This window comes from Acomys minous (assembly GCF_964271855.1).
Source record: "Acomys minous genome assembly, chromosome: 17".
Classification (NCBI taxonomy): domain Eukaryota; kingdom Metazoa; phylum Chordata; class Mammalia; order Rodentia; family Muridae; genus Acomys; species Acomys minous.
In genome coordinates, this window is record NC_140500.1 from 4674606 (window position 1) to 4695294 (window position 20689).

Consider the following 20689-nt stretch of genomic DNA (forward strand, 5'->3'; position numbering starts at 1 on the left):
GGCTGGGGATGAGAGGCTATGACAGGGGAGCCGTTGAGAGCCAAGCAAGGGTAATGAGATGAACTCCTCCTCGCCCATCATTGGGGGGAGCAGCATCTATAGAGGGGCCTCTAGCTGAGCGGCGGGCCAGCCAGCAGCGAGGTCACTGGCGTCACTCACTGGGGAACAAGGTGAACGGGCTCTAGCTACTCTGGCAGTGCTGGCACTGGTCTAGTCCCCTGCGGTAGAATATGTCTTCCCTTAAGGAGAGGTTTTGGCATCAGCGCAACTGCTCCATGGGATGGCTAAGGGAAAGGTCTTTATTCGGAGAACAGCCAGAAGCATCTGGAAGAGTCCAGAGAGGGAAAAGAAAGTAATGGCAAGCAGACAGGACCCAGCCACGAGAGAAGCAGGAGCAGAGCATAGAGAGAGTGAGGGGGGAGAGGAGGGAGAGGGGGGAGAGCACCGGGGTGGGGGAGGACCGCAGGCCCGTGGTTAAAGGAGGATTGAGTGGCTGAGGGAGGGGAGCCCACGAGCTGGGGGAGGGGAGACAGTGGGAAGGGCTAGGATGTCAGCAGGGCATGAAGCCATTGCATTGTCAGTTTACACACTTAACATGGGTTACTGAGGACCAATCAGTTACAAGGCAGAATGCTTGCACAGGATGCAGGAAGCCCTTATTTCAACCCCAGCACTTAGGAGCTGGAAGCGGGACCAGAAGGTCAGTGGTAGCCTTGGCTACACAGGGAGTTTGGAGGCAGCCTGGGATACATGAGACCTCATATCAAAAAAAATTTTTAAAGGTTCATGGTGAAATAAAATCAGTAAGTCATAGGGCTGTGGTGGCACACACCTTTAATCCCAGCACTTGTGGGGCATAGGCAGGCGGATCTCTATGAGTTGGAGGCCAGCCCAGTCTATGGAGCAACTTTCAGAACAGCCAGGGCTGCACAGAGAAACCCTGTCTCAAAAAACCAAACATAAAAAAGTTAAAAAAAAAAAAATCAGGAAGTCCACCAAGGGACGGGCAAAGCTGCGAGGATGGTGTGTTGGGCAAGCCACCTCCACGACCCAGTGACGTCACAATCGCTTTGCCTGCCGGTGTGAAAGTGAAAGCTCAGGCTGGAGAGATGGCTCAGAGATTAAGAGGACTGACTGCTCCTCCAGAGGTCCTGAGTTCAATTCCCAGTAACTACATGGTGGCTCACAACCATCTGTAATGTGATCTGATGCCTTCTTCTGGCCTGCAGGTGTACGTGTTGGCATAGCACTGTATACATAATAATAAAATAAGTCTTTTTTAAAAAAGAAAGAAAGTGAAGGCTCAAGGGTTTGAACACTTGTTTCCCCAGCTGTCTCGGAAGGCGTGGCCTCTTCAGAAGTTGGAGCCTTCCTGGAGGAAGTGGGAGGTTTTACTGCCCAGTCATACTTCCTGTGGATGCTTCCCTTCCTGACCAGGGACAAACGTCACCAGCCTCACTCTCCGTTGCATGGCAAGCTCTGTGTTTCTTAGCATGGAATCTAAATGAAGCCCACCTTCCTTTAGTTGCTTTCCTCAGGCATTTGATCATAGCAAGGGGAGAAGTCTTTTTGTTTTGTTTTTGAAACAGGGTTTCTCTGTGTCCTGGACCCCATTTGTAGACCAGGCTGGCCTCGAGCTCACAGTGATCCGCCTCCCGAGTGCTGGGATTCAAGGCATGCGCCACCACGCCCCGTTTGATAGATCAGCTACGTGTCAACTCCGGATAAGCAGCCGCCACTTTACAGTTAAAACACGCTTTGCCAATATGTTCTCTTGCTTTGACATTGACTCCAGAGCGCACATTTTATATATTTTTTTTAAATAATTTTTTAAAAAATAATTTGAGTCAGGGAAATGAGATGGCTTACCAGGTAAAGGGCTTTGCTACAAAGCCCAGTCACCCCAGTTCGATCCCCAGAACCTGCCTGAATAGTAAAGGAGAGAACCAGTGCCTCCCAGTTGCCTTCTGGCCCCCACATGCCGGTCCACATGTATACGCATACGCAAAATAGAAATAAGCAAATGTAGAAAATCTGAGTTTGTTTCTTTGATTTTTATTTTTTAGAAGGACACTAGCCCACCTTCATGATATAATTTTTCTTTATCTAAAAGGCATATGATATCTGTATGTCACCCACTTTCTCACACTTTAATTACTTTATTTAATTACCTCTTTTAAGAATCTAATGGAGTAAATTATGTTTTCAATTTTTTAAAATTGTATTTATGAGTGTTTTGCTTGAATGTATGCATGTATGTATGTATGTATGTATGTATCTATCTATCTATCTATCTATCTATCTATCTATCTATGTGTGCCATATGTATGCATGCTACCCACAAAAGTCAGATGAAGGTGTCAGATCCTCTGGAACTGAAACCCCAGACAGTTGTGAGCCACCATGTGGGTGCTAGAAATCAAACCCAGGTCCTCTGCAAGAGCAGACACTGCTCTTAACCACTGAGCAGCCTCTCCAGCCCCTCACAGGGGACTTCTAATAACAGGTGGTTTCAGCAGACTGTTTGATATGAACAGTTAAATCTAATATTTATAAAATGTTTACAATTAATTATATTTATTGTTTTCAGGTATAACTCACATTAACATTTGCCCCTGTTTAGCTGTCGTCCTATTTTCAGTCGCATGTGGGCTTTGTTCCTTTGTTATTTTTATGTCTTCTTTTGGATGATGGATTTTTTTAAAAGTTCTTTGGAGGGGAGTGTTGAGTGTTGATAAGAGGGAAACATGTCCTCCACTATGTAGCTAAGAATGACCTTTCATTTCTGAGCTTCTCGGCTTTGCCTCTAGAGTGCTGCACTGCAGGCATGTGCGCCTGGTTTACGAGGTGTTGGGGATTGAACCTATGCTTCACAGGGCCCCCAACTAACTGAGCTACATCGGCAGTGGGGTTTGCCCCCTTTGTAACGTGCAGTCCAATGAGTTTTGACCCATTCACAGTGATGAAGTGACAAGCCCAATCAAGATTCAGAGTGCTGGGGGTGAGGCGCTCAGTAGTAGAGCACTGGCCTAGAGTGTGCCCAGGGCCCTGGGTTCAATACCCAGCACTACAGATCTAAACTAAACAGAAGAAAGGAAAATATAAAGTGCCTGCCGTCTACAAACTACCCAGGGCCTTTATAGTCCCCACCATCAGGCCTTGGGAGCCCTCTTCTTAGTCCCTATAGTTTTGGCTTTCCCTAGAAAGTGAGCCACCTGATGTCATGACAGGGGGGCTTTTATCTTAAACTTCTTTCATTAAAAGTGGCCTGGGGTGAGGGGCTGGGAGACAGCTCGGTGGGTAAATCACTTGCCCCCAAAGCAGAAAGACCTGACTGCATTCACATACAAACAGCCAGACAGGATGGCATATCCCCACAGAGAAGACAGAGGCAGGCAGATCCCGAGGCTCCCCGGCAGCCAGCTGACTACATCGGGGAGCTCCAGGTTCAGTGAGAGGCCCTGTGTCACCCCGTAAGGTGCAGGGTAGCCTACTTGGTGACCCGTCCCTCTGCGGGGTGCAAATGCTCAACATTTGCTTCCTTCCAAACAAAAGCTTGCTTCCTTCCAAAACCATCAAGAATAATAAAGTGGAAAATGATTGCAGAAAACACCTAATGTTGACCTCCGACTGCACGCATGTGCCCTGTCACGTGTACCAGCACACACATGTGCACGTGCACACACAGATATTTTCTTTGGCCAGGCTAGGATGCAGAGAGATTACAAACAAGTCCAAGGCTGGTTTGGGCTACAGAGTGAGTCTAAGGTCAGAGAGGGGGGTTCTTTGGTTGCCTTTCATTGCAGTGGGAATCTAGGCTGTTCAGTAACAAAAGCTATGCTATAAACACGGCGCTGTCACTGGCACGAGTGATTATCTTACTTGAGATTTAACCTTTTCTCTCTTCAAAACATTTACATTGTCGGCAGTGAACACAATCTACTTAAAAGATGTTTTGGTACATTTCCAAAAGTTAAAAAAAAAAAAAAAAGAAACAAACAACGAAAATGAAAAGCCTAACTAAACCAGATCCTATGTGTTTGAGAGGGACTATTGGGACGTCAGGAGACGGTTGCTCATCTGTGTTCACTGTTGCTCTATTCTCAGGAGCTGGAAAATGGAACCAGCCTAAATGTCCCTCAGCAGATGAATGGATAAAAAAAAAATGTGGTCCATGTACACAATAGTTTACAGCATCTAAAGAAACATGCAGTTGTGACATTTGCCGGAAAATGGGCACAACTGGAAATCATTATTTTAAGTGAAGTAAGCCATACTCAAAAAGAAAGACAAAAAACAAAACAAAACTGCATGGTTTCTCTTTAATGTGAAAAGCAGGTGTGTGTGGTATGTGTGTATGTGTGTGCGAAAGAGAGTTGTATATGGCGTCTGTGGAGGGTACGTGTGTGTGTGTGTGTGTGTGTGTGTGTGTGTGTGTGTGTGTGTGTGTGTTAGGGATGGCCTGATGAAGTACACACGGTAAGAAAGCAGCCAGGGGGGACTTACTGCAGGAGGGGACCAGCTGGAAGTGAGAGGAAGGTGAAGCACACAGTGACATGCAGCTCTTCAGATGCTGTGATGAACACCTCACCTCATACTAATGCCAGAGAAGAGAAGCACGCGCATGGGGAGCCACTAGGGAACATGAGTCACAATCTTACGGACAAATGAAAATGTAAAACAGCTCACTCTGCTGTGGTCTCACTGCGCCCAGGGAAACTTTCTGCTTGGCGCCTTCAGTTCTCTATAGCGGGTTTGCTTTGGCGCTCACTGATGGTCCAGTCTGTAGCTGTCTTGGCTTTGAGTGTAAGGCTAGTTCAAGGTCTTCCATGCTTGTTGCCTGAGCCTGGGGTCACATTCATCGTCCTGCTCAACCCCCCCACACCCATTGTATTTCTTTTTGATGTTGTTGTTGTTTTGTTTTTTGAGACAGAGTTTCTCTGTGTAGCTCTGGCTGTCCTGGAACTCACTCTGTAGACCTGGCTGTCTCCGACTGGTAGTGATCTGCCTCCACCTCTGAAGCGCTGGGATTAAAGGCTTGTGCCACTAGTGCCAGGTTGTATTTGTTATTAGAGCTGTAGGGTTGTGTTTTGGGGTGTCTATAAGTTTGCTCTCCACCCTTGCTTTTCCAAGCACGGGAAGTGGGAGGACACTGAGCAGGGAGGGCGCTCATGAGCAGGCCACCGCCCTTCCTGCTCAATCGCTATTTTCCAAAGGAGGGGTTGTTTTTGTTTTGTTTTGTGGGGTTTTTTTGGCCCAGTATCTAGAAGGAACATGTACTCAGATTCACTTGTGCTCAATGCTGCCATTGAGACATCAGCTTAGGACAACGTATTGTCCCACTTCTTAGACTGTCCAGGCTAAGTCAACTTTTTCTAAAAGCAGTCATTTTGAAGAGCCAAGTCCTTTCTTCCTCCATTCCGAGCCCTTACTTTGACTCCTTTGAGCCTGTAGCTGAGGACACCAGTGCTCAGGAAAGCAAATATTAGCACAAATTCTTCCCAAACCCCTTCCTTTAGCAATTAATGGCGTTTACAGAACTAAAAATACTTCAGTGGCATAAATTTTCTCAACAAATGACTTTGCGGGGGTAAACAGACAAGAGTTCTAAAACGTACAACAGCACCGTTTTTGTTCAGTGTGGTTTCTAAAGGGTTAGGTCTGTTTAGCTTTTAAAAGGACAGCCCATGGGGTGGGGGGTGCGGAGAGGTGCCGGCCCACTGTTGCTCTCTGTTCTTCTGGAGGGAAACGAACTCAGTTTTCTTGCCTACTTGTCTTTGTGTGTGTGTGTGTGTGTGTGTGTGTGTGTGTGTGTGTGTGTGTGTGTGTATGTGTGTGTGTGTGTGTGTGTGTCTATGTGTAAGTATGTGTATATCTGTGCATAAATAATGTGTGAGTGTGTGTGTATCTGTGTGTGTTCGTGCTGCACGGGTGCCCTGTGAACCTGCGACAGGGATGACTTGAGGAAATCAGTTCTCTCCTAAGGTCTCTACCACCCTGTGGGTCCCAGGACCAAACTCGGGGTATCAGGCTTAGGAGCAAGCTCCTTTACCCACCAAAGCCAGCTTGAATGTTTACTTAAAGAAAACAGTGTATCTAGTTCTTTCTGCCACAGAGTTCTCATACATCTGATTACTAGAAATAAAAGTGTCTTGAGACTCTGCACTTCTCAGAATTAATGGGATGAAATTTCATACCCTAACCTTGACTTAGTATTACAGGTGAATACATTGCTATGCTTTTCAAAAGCTCCTTTTCTGTCATTCTGTGTGCATGCGTGTGAAGGATGTGGTGGGGACGTACATGCAGGAGCACACACTTGGAGGTCACAGGATGGCTTTCACGGGTTAGTTTTCTTCCCCCATCCTACAAGGGTCTTTGCGAGCTGAGCCCTGTCACCAGCCGATGCTGCTAAGCATGTAGTTGTTGAGTTTAGTTTTCCTGCCAGCTTGTGTGTTAGCTGCTGTAGCTGAAAAACAGATAATGCTGAACCATGTGGCTCTAAAGCACCTACGCTGTGACCCTGAGGCAGGGCCAGGAGCGCTCACCTGGCGGCATAGCTCCTTCTCAAGAGGCTTGAGTGTGATATCACGGCCTTACTGAAGGGACAAGCATCCCACGCAAATGGTGGCAAGTTGGTGGTGGGTGGCAGTTGACAGGCCTCAGTTTCTCTTCACATTTGTCTCTCGATGGAGGGGCTAGAATAATGTGATATCCAAGCTTTCCCAAATGCAAGAAGCCTGGAGACTGCGGCAAAGTCTTCTTACTTCAGAAACCATATGCCTTAAGGGATGGGGACACAGCTCAGTGGTGGAGCATTTGTGTAAACTGCACGAAGGTCTGAGTCTGAAAACATGCTCCCCCACACATACACACATGTGTGCATACATACATACACATAGGAACATTCATACACAGACTCACACACATATACTTGTATATATATACACATATATAAATATATACACACACATAACACACATACATACATATACACATGCATAGCACACATAAACATACTTACATACACACATAATACACACACTCATACACATGCATACAAACAGATACACACACATACATATACACAAATACACACATTCATACACCCATACACACATATATATTGACACAAACACACACGCACGCACGCTCCAATTTGTCTTACTCTCCTGGTTCCACTTAGTAGCCCTGGTTTAATGAGAGTGCAGACCACACAGAGACAGGAGCCCGAATGCCGTGGACCAGAAGGTCATCGGCTCCCACAGCTTGTACCATAAGGACTTATGGATGCTTTTTAATGATGACCAAAATACAAAAGCATTGTTGTCTTTTCAAATATAAAAGTCCATTTAGATATGCGCTTGTATTTTTATAATACAAATATTGCTGCTCTACAGCGAAGACCTAAGGGCAATGCAACCCTTAGATTCCCAGACAGTGGCTGAGCACTCGCTGAGAACCGCCCAGGACTGGAGCTAGAGGCCTGGGTCTTGCCATGTGACAGGCAAGGGTGGCTTAGTAAGATCTTCTCAGAGCAATGTCCTCTGTCAAAAGTCAGACATGGCAGTCAGTCCCAGTCCCAGGGCTACCCCTGTCCCCCAGGGCTATGCCTGTCTCCCCAGCTTTCTTTGGGGAGTCTGGTTTTCTCTTGGGCCTAAGGAATAAGGAAGCACACGGCTACTTGTTAGAGCAGAAAAGTGGAAATTCTACCCATGCCTTTTCTTTTCTTTGTTCCTTTTGGCTTCCTTCTTTTCTCCCTTCCCTTCCACTCCTTTCTTCCTTCTCTTCCCTTACCCCCTTCTTTTTTTCCCCTTTTCCCCCCTTTGGTCCTGGGGATGGAGCCCAGGTCCCCCAGCATATGGCTGGCACTCCCACTGCCTGAGATGGCCACTTCCCCACCCCCGCCCTTGTCTCAGATACTGCAATGCCTCTGCATAAGCAGATCCACTGGGGTTTTCCTCACAATAGACAAAAGTCTGGACAAGTGTGTGGCAAGCTGTCCGTGTGGGGAAACACAGATGTGTGTGTGTTAGTGCTGCGCCTTCCTCAGGTAACTGCTCCTCATCCTTATCAGTGGATCTGCCCTCCCTGTCCATGTGGCTGCTTGGCTGCTACCAGGAACTCCTGGCCACAGTACCTCAGCAGAGGGGACCCCTTGACCCAAGCCTGCCAAACCCGAGCACATGCTCTGACTAATTCTGGTTATTCAGAGGTTCGCTGACTTACTCTAAGAGGAAAATGTCTACAGTTTGAAGGCATGAAGATCTTTCTCAACCTGCAGACAGCCATGTCACACCTGATAGACAGCCAGTCTGCGAGGTGAAGTTAAGACGTAAAGAAAAGCTGAGAGGAAACTGAGGTAGTCACAAATCACTGTTCCCAAAGATTGAAGCACCAGGTCCCCACGACTGCCACTCTTAGCCTTGGTGGCTGAGTGGATGGCCGCCCATTTGTTTAAGTTGCCTCTGACTGGGCTTGTGTTAATTACATGCTCATACCCCAAATGGAGAAGGAGAAGGAGTTAGGAAATAGCGATTTACATTGTTACACCACCTCATGCATCTCAAGTTGGCCTGGAACTCACTACGCAGCAAAACTGAACTCTGAACCCTGATTCTCCTGCCCCCACCTCCCAGGTGTTTGCATTACAGGTGTGTTCTTCCACACCCAATGCCTATGTTGCTGGCAATCAAAGCCAAGTGCCTGGCAAGCACAAAGCCATATCTCCAGCCCCCTTCGTTGGTTTCGTATTTCATTTCATTTTCACACAGTAATGGCATTCATTGGATATTTTTACTAGGCATGACAGAAACTCTGCAGTAACATAGCACAGTGGGGTGGTCAGCAGATCACATGTTTATTTGGGGTGGGTAGAATATCACATGGCCTAACATCAAGGAAGCTGACCTAAAAAACAACTAGAGAAACTAAATGTCATCGAATCTCTTTCCTGGGCTCACCATGTCTGCCCAGGGGACAGTTGCAGTTCTAGTCTCAGACACCACAGTGTCTGAAAAGAAAAAATCTTCCTTCTCAACTTACGTCAGCAAACATGGGTCATTGGTCCGCTCTTGGACAATTACTGTGGAAAATACAGGTGCTGTCCTTATCCAAGCTGATCCTCACTTTCTCTTCTTGACCAGTTCCTGTGGCCAAGAATCATGAGAGAGCTAGGAGGACAGGAGGTCAAGTCTAGCCTGGGCTACCTAGTAAGCCCGAAGCCAGCCTGGGGCCATGAGGCCCTGTCTCACTTCCCACCCTCCAAGAAAGCAAGAGAGAAGCTGGCTCTTGTGACAATGCCCATGACGTCATTACAGGGACAAGCATCTATCTGAGTTTGTTCATATATTTTATAACAAATATATACAAACAGGAGATTAAAATCAAGTATATCTCTGTGCATTATTATATTATATATCAGGTAATATTGAGTTACATAATAAGATGTATAGATGTATTTTGGTTTATATTAGGTGGTTTCCCCTGAAGTAATACCAAGGGTCAGTGTCAAGCCTGGGGAAAGCAGGCAGCTTGATTACTGTTGTTGCCTTGGGGCAGGGTTTCACATCTCTAGTGATGGGGTGAAGGGACACAAATAGAGTTCTCAGGGAAACAAAGTGTCAGGTGGGACAGGACAGCTGTCATCCAGATCCCTCCCATTACCTCGGGAAACTACTGCGCCTCTGATTCCCTCCTTCTCAGAGCTGATTCCAGACAGTTATGCTACCTACATTCAAAACAACCTGGGGAGAGGCTGAGGCACAGCGGGAGCTGCAGGCCTTTAAAGCACAACCATAGTGTCAGTTTAAATGGTTTTCTTTGTAGTGCGATAAGAAAGGAACCCTTTCCATAAGCTTAGCCCGACATGCAGAATGGCCGCTTAACTCCAATGGGTATATTATGTAGCACCTTGAATACTTGTTTGTTCCTGATCCTCTACAGGGTACAGAGCATGGCTGTGTTCTCCTGGGAACAACTCTGTTGGCCCTCGGGGACACTGCGTGTATTGTCCTTTCACTGCTCCCCCAGGCACTTAAGGAAAATGCAAAACCATGGCATTAAGCCTATGTAGCTTGGCTCCTTCTGTCTTGAGAAGGGTAACAAAGTGTAAAGCAGCACAGGGGCCAAGCTCTTGAAGAGCCGCCACCCCCACCCCCACCCCCACCCCGGTGGAATTGTTTGACCGGCCCGACTTGTCAGACAAAACAATGGTGGTGATGATGAAGATGAAGAATAAGATTACATCAGTCCCTGTGGGTAGCTAATAGGGACAGAGGCCTCATGCCTACACTAGAAAGTGACTTTTGCCCCAGGGCAAGTAGGCAAGGTCTCAGGTAAGCCGCTAATGAGACTGCCTGAGTTGTAGGAGGTTTTGGGGAGGGAAGAGCAAGCAGGCACATTTCAACCCTGTTCTGCCTAGGGGCTGGGTGCCCTTTGACCTATATTATGTAACTTTCTTAGACCCCCCCCCCCTTGTAGAAAGAATAATTATTCTTTCTATATTAATTAATACAGTAAAATATCATGATAGCAGGTTCCTTTAACCAGCTAGCTCCCCAATGACTGCCACGGAGAAACTCTGATTTATTATTAAGCTGTAAGCACTATGCTGGGCAGATTATGAGCTACTCTTAGTACCATTAAAACCCACATAAAAGCCAATCACTTGCCAATCTGATGGTTCCCGGCAGCTTTTGCACCATCAGTCTGTCCTCACAGCCACTCGCTCATCGCCATCTCGCCTCATGGCAACTCTCTGTCTCTCTCGGACTTCCTCCCCTCCTGCTCCATCTTCTTTCCTCTGTCTTCTCCCTTCCTTTCTCAACCCCAAGCCTGACCTAAAACACCCCTCCACACCACCAACCCACCGCCCCCAACACCCCTGGCGCTGGCTTCCCTCCCTGCTGCCCAGTCACAGGCTTCAGCATCTTTATTAGCCAATCAGGGACACTTGGGGAATATTCGTTATCATCACATGGTTACAGGGGATAGTTCAACATTCACAACAATGCCCATGGCAAGGCGGGCGGCAACCAGATCTCAAGGCTCTGAAATCAGCATTTGAAAACACAGTTGGACCTTCCTCCAACATGTGTTCCTTCGCCTTCCTTTGAAACTGTGTATTACTGAACACATGTTCAGACACATATGTGCATATTTCATCCCAATGAACCATCTGCTTGCTTGTGTGGGTTACATAAGAGAAGTGGGCGAGGCACAGCGCCTGCAGAACATTCTGTTGACGTTTAATTGTATCTCTATAATTCTGTCATAAGAGAGACTTTCCTGAGTGTGCATATTGTGTAAAGAGAAAGCTGCGGGATTTGAAGGTAGATATTGGGAAAATTAACAATTAGTAGAATATTCTAGAAGACATTCTGGCAGATGTAATAGCAAGGCCCCCTTGAAGTCAGGGAGTCTGAACTAAGCCTGCATGCAGGACCTCCTGGTTGTTGGCTGACAGTCTAAGGTCCTCTGGCCAAGCACACTACCACTTCACCTCGCTGGAGCCTGTCCTGAGACACCCATGCACAAGGGTCACCCCAACTTTTCCCATCTCCACGCTTAACTCTGCCTGTTAGCTTTTAGGAGGCAGAAGGTAGAGGTGCTCAGAGAACTCTCTAGCAAGCGACTTATAGACACTTTAGTTACTACAGGTTTGCATTTTAAAACAGAACAAAACCTAACAGACTGTGGCTGTGGGATTGTGCAGACATCTTCACGTGGCTGCTGCTTCCTGAGAACTGGTCTCCACTTTAAAAAGTGTCAGCCTTGGGGGCTGGAGATGGCTCAGCATCTCCAGATGTGCCCACTGTATAAACCTGGTGACCTGAGTTCAATCTCAGGAGGGGGAGGAGGGGCGGGGCCAGAGGAGGAGATGCAGCCAACAAAGGAACCTGTGTGCTAACTAGCCCTGCATCCTGGAACCTGTGTGCTAACTAGTCCTGCATCCTGCCGTATGCTCAGTACTGAGCCTTCTTTGTGTCTGGGTAGATGGCAGTATATTTGTACATGAAAGTCTGCATGTAGAGGCCAGAGGCCAATGTCAGGAGTCTTCTGTCACTATCCTTTCCTGAGAGAGGGAGGCAGGGTCTCTAACCGAATTCCTGGTTTGGCCACACTGGCTGGCTAGCAAGCGGCAGGGTTTGGATGCCATCTGTGGGTAGTGGCAGCCCCTTGGCTGAGAACCCGCTAAGGTGCTGGTCAGAGGTGACATCTCTTGTTCCACTCAGAACACCAGGGCATAAACAAAGTCCTCTGAGCAGTCTCTAAAACGGTCCCTCTCCCTGTGGTATGGAGTTTCTTATCTTGAGAGGACTGTACATACCTGGACGGTGAGGTATCCCGAGACCACCTCATCAGGCCAGCACTTAACCTCTCAGAATGTGCCCAAAGGGAGCCAGGGAGGGAAGGCATTGGCTGCGTCCTCCTTGTGGGTCCCGCTGCCTAGCAGTTGTGTGCACGTGAATTGGAGTCATGGTGAACCCTAGCTCACACTGCCAGAGGCGCCCAGTTCAGTCAGAACCCAGGTCTACTAGACACTGGCTCAGTGCTCTCGGGTGGCAACTTGAACTCTTTCTCTTTGTTGAAAGTAGGTGCTTGGTTCTGAGTATAAAAATAAGACATTCTCAAAACCGGACATTTGAAATGTAAGTAATTGTAAGTGTGTGTACTCAGGGTGTTTATGATATACTTTTTCTCAGGGCCCAGGAAACTATTTCTCAAAACTGGTCCGCTGCAAAGCTAATGGGACCCAGAATCCACTCTTAGTAAACATCACAGCGACTCTTGTGATGCTTCCCGGCTGGACTCTCGTCATGCATTTTACAAGTAGCTTGTCCTTCAAGCACTACTTTTTTTTTTTCTTCATTTAGATATTGTTGTAGAACTCGGTCCTCCACACTGAACAACTGTGCCTGCTTGCAAGAGTAGGCAAGCTCTACCTCAGGCTTGTAGGCTGTCAGCTTTCCCTCCGAGAAGGAGGGGGAGGGGAGGGTTGGGGGGGGGGGGGCGCGGCCCATCGGCGGCTCACCTGAGATTGCAGCTGCCCCTGAACAATGGGCTCTGGTTGCACATAGTCCTTGGAGGTGCTAAAGTATGCAGGCTAGGGCAGCCAGCTGAGGAGGGCCTCTAATATGTGAAAGGAAGGCAAAGCAAGCCATCATCCATGCTGGGTGAAGACCTCCCAGTGAGGCTGCCCTGGGGTCACCTAGACACCCATGCTCCGTTAGTAAGCCCAGGAACCTTGGTGGAAACTGATTGACCATTAATCAAAATGAGCTAATGGCGATGAAGCTGTAATATATAAACGCAGGTTTACTGGAAGCCGCAGGGAAGGGGGAGGAGAGGGAGCACGTGCTGGGGGTGGGGGAAGGGAAGAACAGAGGGCAGGGAGGTGGGGAAAGGGCAAGGGGCAGTGGAACCAAAATGTCTGGTTTATATAGTGAGTCTCTGGGAGAGGGGAAGCCCCGCCCCTAGGCAGAGGGCGGGGCATGCCAGCCACGCCCTGCAGCCAGCCCTTACAGAAAGAGGGTGAATATTGTTTACATCTGCCTAGGGAAGGCATGCTCACAACAAACACATAGAAGCAGTTATTGTTCTGGAAACGTCTGTTTCATAGACTGGCTTGCAGGCTTCTCTGAAAGAAATTTCAAGTTTACTGAATCAACATTGTACTCCATTGGCTTTCTCCAATCAGCTGAGTACGAAGAGCAAGATAAACTCAGGTCACCTCGAGACACCAACGTTGAGGTTCTTGAGTTCACAACAGACACCTCCTTCCTCTAGAGAAGCAGTGTTCTTGGAGTTCAGACAGATGAGGTGGCACACCGTAGCCCTTTTGGTTGCTACGCGCTGGTCTCAGGTTCTGAGATGAGATTAGCAGCTGGTGCTCCAGGCAGCAGCTCGAGGCCCCAGCCCAGGTGTGGATTGCCCCGCCCGGGGCTTTGTAATAGAGGTAAACAGGCTCTACTCAGCAACTGACGACAGCGATGCACGAGGGACACAGCTTATTTTGGCCCGTGGTTTAAAGAGGTATAGTATGACACGGCGGTAAGGCACGGGAGGCAAGCTCACCACGCAGCCGGAAGTCAGGAAGCAGCTGCTTTCTCTTTTTTATTCAGTCTGGAGCCCCTGCCCACCTGACGGTGTCACCTGTGGGTCTACCCTGTTCTGTAAACCAGGCTCTGGAAACTCACTCGTGGTGGGGTCTCCTAGGAGATTCCAAGCCAGTTAAGCAGCCGGTGACGCCGAAGAAGGACCAATCTGCGGCCAGGCGTCTTCCACCAAATATCCCGCTGAGCTGGAGAGGATAGATGAGGAAGCCGGTAGTTCCTGAGGAAGGGTCGGGGTCTGTGCAACTGTGCAAAATATAAAGGTTTTCTTTCTACCACATGCACATGCAGGTGTCTGTATAAAGACGTTTTGCCTGCTAATGTGAACTTTAGTTTGAAGCTGGACTGAGATATGCAGTGATACCTTGTCTCAAAAAAAGATAAACAGGGAAGGGGAGGAGAAAGAGGAAGAATGTTGGGGGGGGCTGTTTGCTGCCTTTTTGTTTGGATTTGCAGCAATCTGGAGGGCCAACCTCAGGCTAAAGATGTATGTGAGGCGGCTTCTGCAAACAGCAGCCTCTGAGCGAAGATGGAGAGCTAGGTTGTGAAAACACGGGCTTTATAAAGGGTATCGGGAGAATGTGGGGCCCGTGGCAACAAGAGAAATGTGTCAGATTCGTTGGAGACGCTGGCTGGGGTGAGGTGGAGGGTGGCTGTGTGAAATGTGGGTGATGGGGTGGTTCCTGGTTTACCAACAAAGACAAAGATGGCCCTGTGACCTTACCCTTGAAACCAGGGAGGCTGAAAGCCTTTAGATGCCCCTGCTGAGAAAGACACAGCTGTTGGAGAGGTGACATCTAACAGCCGGAATGCCCCAGATTCCCCGTGAAGGCTCCTCACAGCCCAGGCTCCAGCTCCCTCCATGGCCTCCTTTCACTTTCCAGCCCCACCTGAGGAGTGCCTGGCTCTTGTTCTCAGAGGTTTTCTCACCATGTCCTCTCCTGTTTGAAGGACAGCACAGCTTCTTAGGTCTCGTTCTTTGGAAACAGGATCTCATGTAGCCCAGGTTGGCCTCAGACTCACTGTGCAGCCAAGGATGACCCCCACCTCCTCCTGCCTCCACCTCTTGAGTGCTGGGCTTGGAGATTTGCACCTTCTTAGCTGGCTGAAGTGATTCTAGGGACTGAGGGGAATCTGTGCATGCTAGGCAAGTGTGCTCCCTACTGAGCCTACCTGCCCCGCCTCACCCCTCAGCTAAACTCATCGACACACTGTGATTATTTCCTCAGATGGTCTCTTCACACAGATAAGCGAAGATGTGAGAAAGAACACCCACCCAACTGTTAAGAGCAAAGAAATGACTCCGCTGCCGGAACCCAGTGTTCTGGGGATCTTGCTATCCAGAGACAATGTGCTCTGAAAACGGTTACATGTGGCAAACTGGCTTATTTAATTGTTGACACTAGATAGGACACCATGAAGAAAGAAACAGCCACAAAAACCTCTTCTGTTAACATTGAACTCATCAGCTGTGCTGGCATCCCGGGGCATGCTCAGTGAAGTGATAGGGACCGTAGTGTCTTTGTACTGTTACTTTATTTACGCCTTTGTAGTGGTGCCTATTGAGCCTGCGGACTGCAGTGAGTCAAGGACCTGCTCTACCCCAGCCCCCACCCCCCTTTTGGGGGGGGGTTGAGACAGGGTTTCTCTGTGTAGCCTTGACTGTCCTGGACTCACTTTGTAGACCAGGCTGGCCTCGAACTCATAGAAATCCTCCTGCCTCTGCCTCCAAGGTGCTGGGATTAAGGGCATGCACCACCACACCCAGCTCTTTATTTTTGTTGATGTTGTTTTGGAGGTTTGTCTGTTTGCTTGTTTGAGACAGGGTGTTTCTATGGAACCCTGGCTGTTCTGGAACTCACCACGCAGACCAGGCTAGCCTCACACTGGCACAGATCTCCCTGCCTCTGCCTCCTGCCCAGCCATACTGATGTCTTACAGCAATGTTTTCTCAACCTTCCTAATGCTGCGGCCCTTTAAAATAGTGTCCCGTGTTGTAGTGATGCCCAACTATAAAATGACTGTCGTTGTTTCCTCATAACTGTAATTTTGATATTGTTATGAGTCATAAATATCTATTGTGCGGTCCCCAAAGGGGTCGCAAGCCACCTGTTGAGAACCACTGTTAAAGAACTATAAGCCCAGAGTCACAAATTCATTTTTAATCTTCATTCTGATTTCTATTTTTAATATGTTTTGTGTATGTAGACCTGTATGGAGTCATGTACACGCCACTGTTATGCATCCGCTGTAGCACGTGTGGGGGTCAAAGAACAACTTTTGGGCATTTTTTATTTCACCATGTGGGTGCCGGGAATTGAATGCTGCTGGTGAGGTTCGAACCACAGTGTGTGTGTGTGTGTGTGTGTGTGTGTGTGTGTGTTTTAACTTAGTTTTTTCTGTACCTGTTGTTAAATAGTTGTGATCAAAGGTCACCAAGACATCTGTAGTTGAGACAGAGCAAAGGGAACTCACAATGTCTGGAAAGGATGAGGTTGACCAGATGTCAAGTACCCCACCCCTGCGAACCTCACACACCAGTGTTGGGGGACACTGGTGGCCCACCTTGAAACTTAAGAGAAAAACAAGCACCATAAAAAGACATGAGCCGAACTGTATCTGGCTGGGTGTTTTTCTTCTCAGTGCTGGAGATGGAGCTAGAGCCTTGCATGTGCCGAGCAGGCTCCATGACACTCCCGGCTCGGCTGGGGGGACGTGCATCCAGAAGGTACTGAAGAAGAAAAATAAAAATAAAAAATTAAAATGTTTCTTGACATTTGAGTCCTGGTGGAAAACAGGGCTGGCCTTCCCTAGATAGAATGTTTACAAAGTACACCTTTCCACAAAGGTCGGCAGGAAGATCATTTATTCATGGAGGCTGTGGTTCTGGCCTGCCTTTCAGAACTGTAACACGAGTTCTCTGTGGCTGGCAGCACATGTGTAGGGTCCCATTCATACCCATGGGATCCAGGGTGAGCAGGAAGTGAGGCTTTCGTGCTGCCAGTGATGTATTCCACCTCAGAGCTGTGTCTGAAAGCACCTGCTCATGTTGTGGTCTTGGAATGGCACTGTGGGGGTCACCCACTTAGTTCCGGTAAATCCTAGGGAAGGTGCACTGTTCTTGTTCTCCCATAATGCCCTGGGCTCACTCCTTCTTATGTGCTCCCCTCACTCTACTAATCGATTCCTTATGTGTGTCTGTGTGTGTGTGCAGGTGAATATGTATGTACAGGTGTGTGCGTGGAAATTTGAACATGGGTGTAAAAGCATGCAGACAACCTTGGGTGTCATTCCTCAGACACTATTTACTTTGTTTGTTTTGGTGAGACTGGGTCTCTCTCACTGGCCTGGGACCCACCAAATTCTGGCCAGTGAGCCGCAGGAGTCTCTCCTGGTGCTGGCATTATGAACCAGAGCCACGACAGCCAGCTTTTTCAAGTTCACATCCTTGTGCATGGCCAACATAAGCCATGTCCTCAGTGCCACGTTAAAAGTTTTTTTAAATAATATCCTTGTTTTTGATGAGTGTGTATCTGGATGTGTTTGGGCACAGGTGTGTGGACTCTTCTCGTCTGATGCGGGTGGCCACTGGATGAACAGCGCTACCCCTATGTGTGTGATATGTGATGGGGCCATGTTAGAAACGCTTTCCATCCTCCCGAAGCCTCGGTTTTCTGGGCTACTTTGAAATATGAGTATAAACAGCAGCATCACTAACTCAACTTACGCTTGGCCCTCTGTGAGTGGCGTGTCAGCCAGGCAAAGCTGTGTGTCCTAGCTCTGTACACATCAATACCGGGAAGACATTTTGCATTTAATTTTTTATAGTATACCAAGAAATACTCTTGACACCTTTTATAAATGCAACGTTATGAGTAGTTTTCTGAAACTTTAGCTAAGAAAAATATATCTTAGGTCAGGTAGTACAGCCCACACCTACAGGACCAGCACATAGAACACTGAGGCAGGAGGATTGCCATAAAGGAAGATGGATCTCTATGAGTTCAAGGCCAGCCTGGTCTACAAAGCAAGTCCAGGACAGGCAAAGCTAAACAGAGAAGCCATGTCTCAGAAAAAAAGAAATAAGCCTTCAAACTTCATCTGAAAAAGAAGAAAAGAACATTTGTGGAGATTTAGATGGAGTGCTGACGCTGTCCACGTTGCAGTCATATTGAGAAGAAAGGCTAAACTCTGACTTTATGAGTCCTGGAATTGCTGCCGTTAGTGCCACGTCACAGGGACTGGGAAATACCCAGATGAGAAGGCATGTGGAGAGAAGCCGAGCTCAGGGCCGAGATGGGCCAGGCTGGGAAGACACTGGAGGACGGTGACAGATCAAAGCAACGATCAGCCACAAGCTACAGCAGCTGCTGTGACAGATGTGCAGCAGACAGCTTTCCCACTGGGCCCTCTCAGTCAGCTGACACGGGGCTGGGAGGTTGTTAGCCTGAGGGTCGGCCTTGTTATCAGAAGAGAAAGAGTAAGTCCCCCTCGAGGCTCAAGGCATGGTTGGCCATGTGGGTCACAGTGCAAAGCTAGATTTCTCTCCGGGGCTTGCTTTTCAGAACTCTTTACACATGTTTTTATATATATGCACTTTGGCAGGAGGCCACCCACACCTAACACTTCCAACTCTCTTGAGCTTTGGGCTCCAGTAAACTGATTCGTCAACCTTTCCAAACACATCCCATATTGGTCTCTTGATATTTCTTCCCCAAATGACTTCCCATTGCTGGAAAGTCAACGCAGAGTCCCTTGTGACCTGCTGCAGTAGCTCTCAGGCCCATGTCCTGACGCCCAACTCTTTGCTCAGCCAGTTGCAGTCATGTGACTCTCCTTGCTGTTCTTACATCAAACTCATAAGGACCTTCCTGCCCCAGCCTCCCGAGTGCTGGGACAACTGTCCACCACCACGCTCAACTGCCTTGCAGGTTTGGTTTTTCAAGCATGTCTAGCAATCTCCCGCCTCAGGATCTTTGCACTGTCAATTCTATGCTGGGGATGCTCTGGCTAGTTATCTGTGTATCTTAGGTCTGCGCACAGACGTCGCGCCCCCTTTTGCGAAGCGTGCATTTGCATCATCACTGAAGGCAGTTCGGTAGCCTCATGTTTTCCTCTCCACACCTGTCAGCGATTTGTGGTTCTCACTTGTACTTTATTAAGTCAATAGGCTTGTAAGTGTTGTCACAGTTTTTGCCTTAGGCTTAAGTTTTAAAATTCAATAGGAGAGAGAGTTTAAAACACAGGATTAACTCTGCTTAGCTATTTGAAATCTCTTAGACGGAGATTTTAAAACTTCAGCATCAATAATGCAGTATCTGTCAAAACATAAGTCAGCCAAGTGTGGAGGTGCTCATGCTTCTGCGGAGTTTGTGGCCCAGCCGGGGACTACGTCATGAGATTCCGTCACAAAAAGTGTTAAAATGCCACAGTGTACAAACTATCATACCTCACACCATAGACCATAAATAGTCACAATTATTATTAATAAAAAGAAGGCAAACTTCCAAAGCAGTAAAGCCCTAGAATTATGATTTGGATTAATAGCATGCTAAAAGTAAATTTTTCTGGGATCTTTGGAGGAGAATTTTGATGTGTCTGAGATTATTCAGCCACAAATGGTAGGTTTCACCTGTAATCTCAACACTCGGGAGACTGAGGCAGGAGGATTGCCTGGAGTTCATGGCCAGCCTAGGTTATACAATGACTATAAAGTAAGGCTCTGACTCAGACAAACAAACAAACTATAAAGGTAGATCGTCTTAATTTTAATTGAAGTGTAAGTTCTAAACACTACCTCTGTGCTGAAGTGTTAAATTCTACTAACATTTGCTGAAAGTTCAGGAAGTGATTAACAGTCCTGTGTAAGCCTCAATTAATGTTCAGTCTCTTCTCAGATAAAAGAACCCCTTTGACCATATTAAATTCCGTTTGCAATTTTAAATTATTGATCTATTTTTCTACACTATAATTGATCTAGCAAACCTTCTTGGTACTAAATAAATCTTAAATGGAATAAATAAATTTGCATGTACAATGAACTTGGAGATGTCTGTTGTAACACACATGCCAAGTTAGTAAGATTTTAGCTTGTGCTCCAAGTCTAAACGCGTTAACCACTACATGTTTTAACTAGTTATTAAAAACTGATTTGTAAACTGTAATTGTCCAAATTATGAATGCCAAAAATATGTCCAAGACGTACTGAGTACGCACAGATTTCCCAGCTCAGTATATGTCCACACCATGAGAGCTCTCATAGCCTTCCTTCCTCCCGGCACCAAGGCTAGGGAGGAGAGAAGGAAAGGAGAGGCAGGAGTTCCTATTCATTAGGGGTGTGAGGCCCTTGGGGAAATTTTGATCTTCATTGTCAGGAGATCTCCAACCAGCGGGAGCAGCTGCCTCTTCTGAGCGAACGAGTCTAGGGGCCCTGGCATTATATACCCTCTAAGAGTTCCCAGAGTTCCAAAGGCAAACTGCCCTCAGCTGTCAAAACCACACCCTGCTCTAGAGCACGAGGCAAATCACAGTCAGCTGCTGCAGACAGTCTGAGGCAGCCCCACAGCCCTACA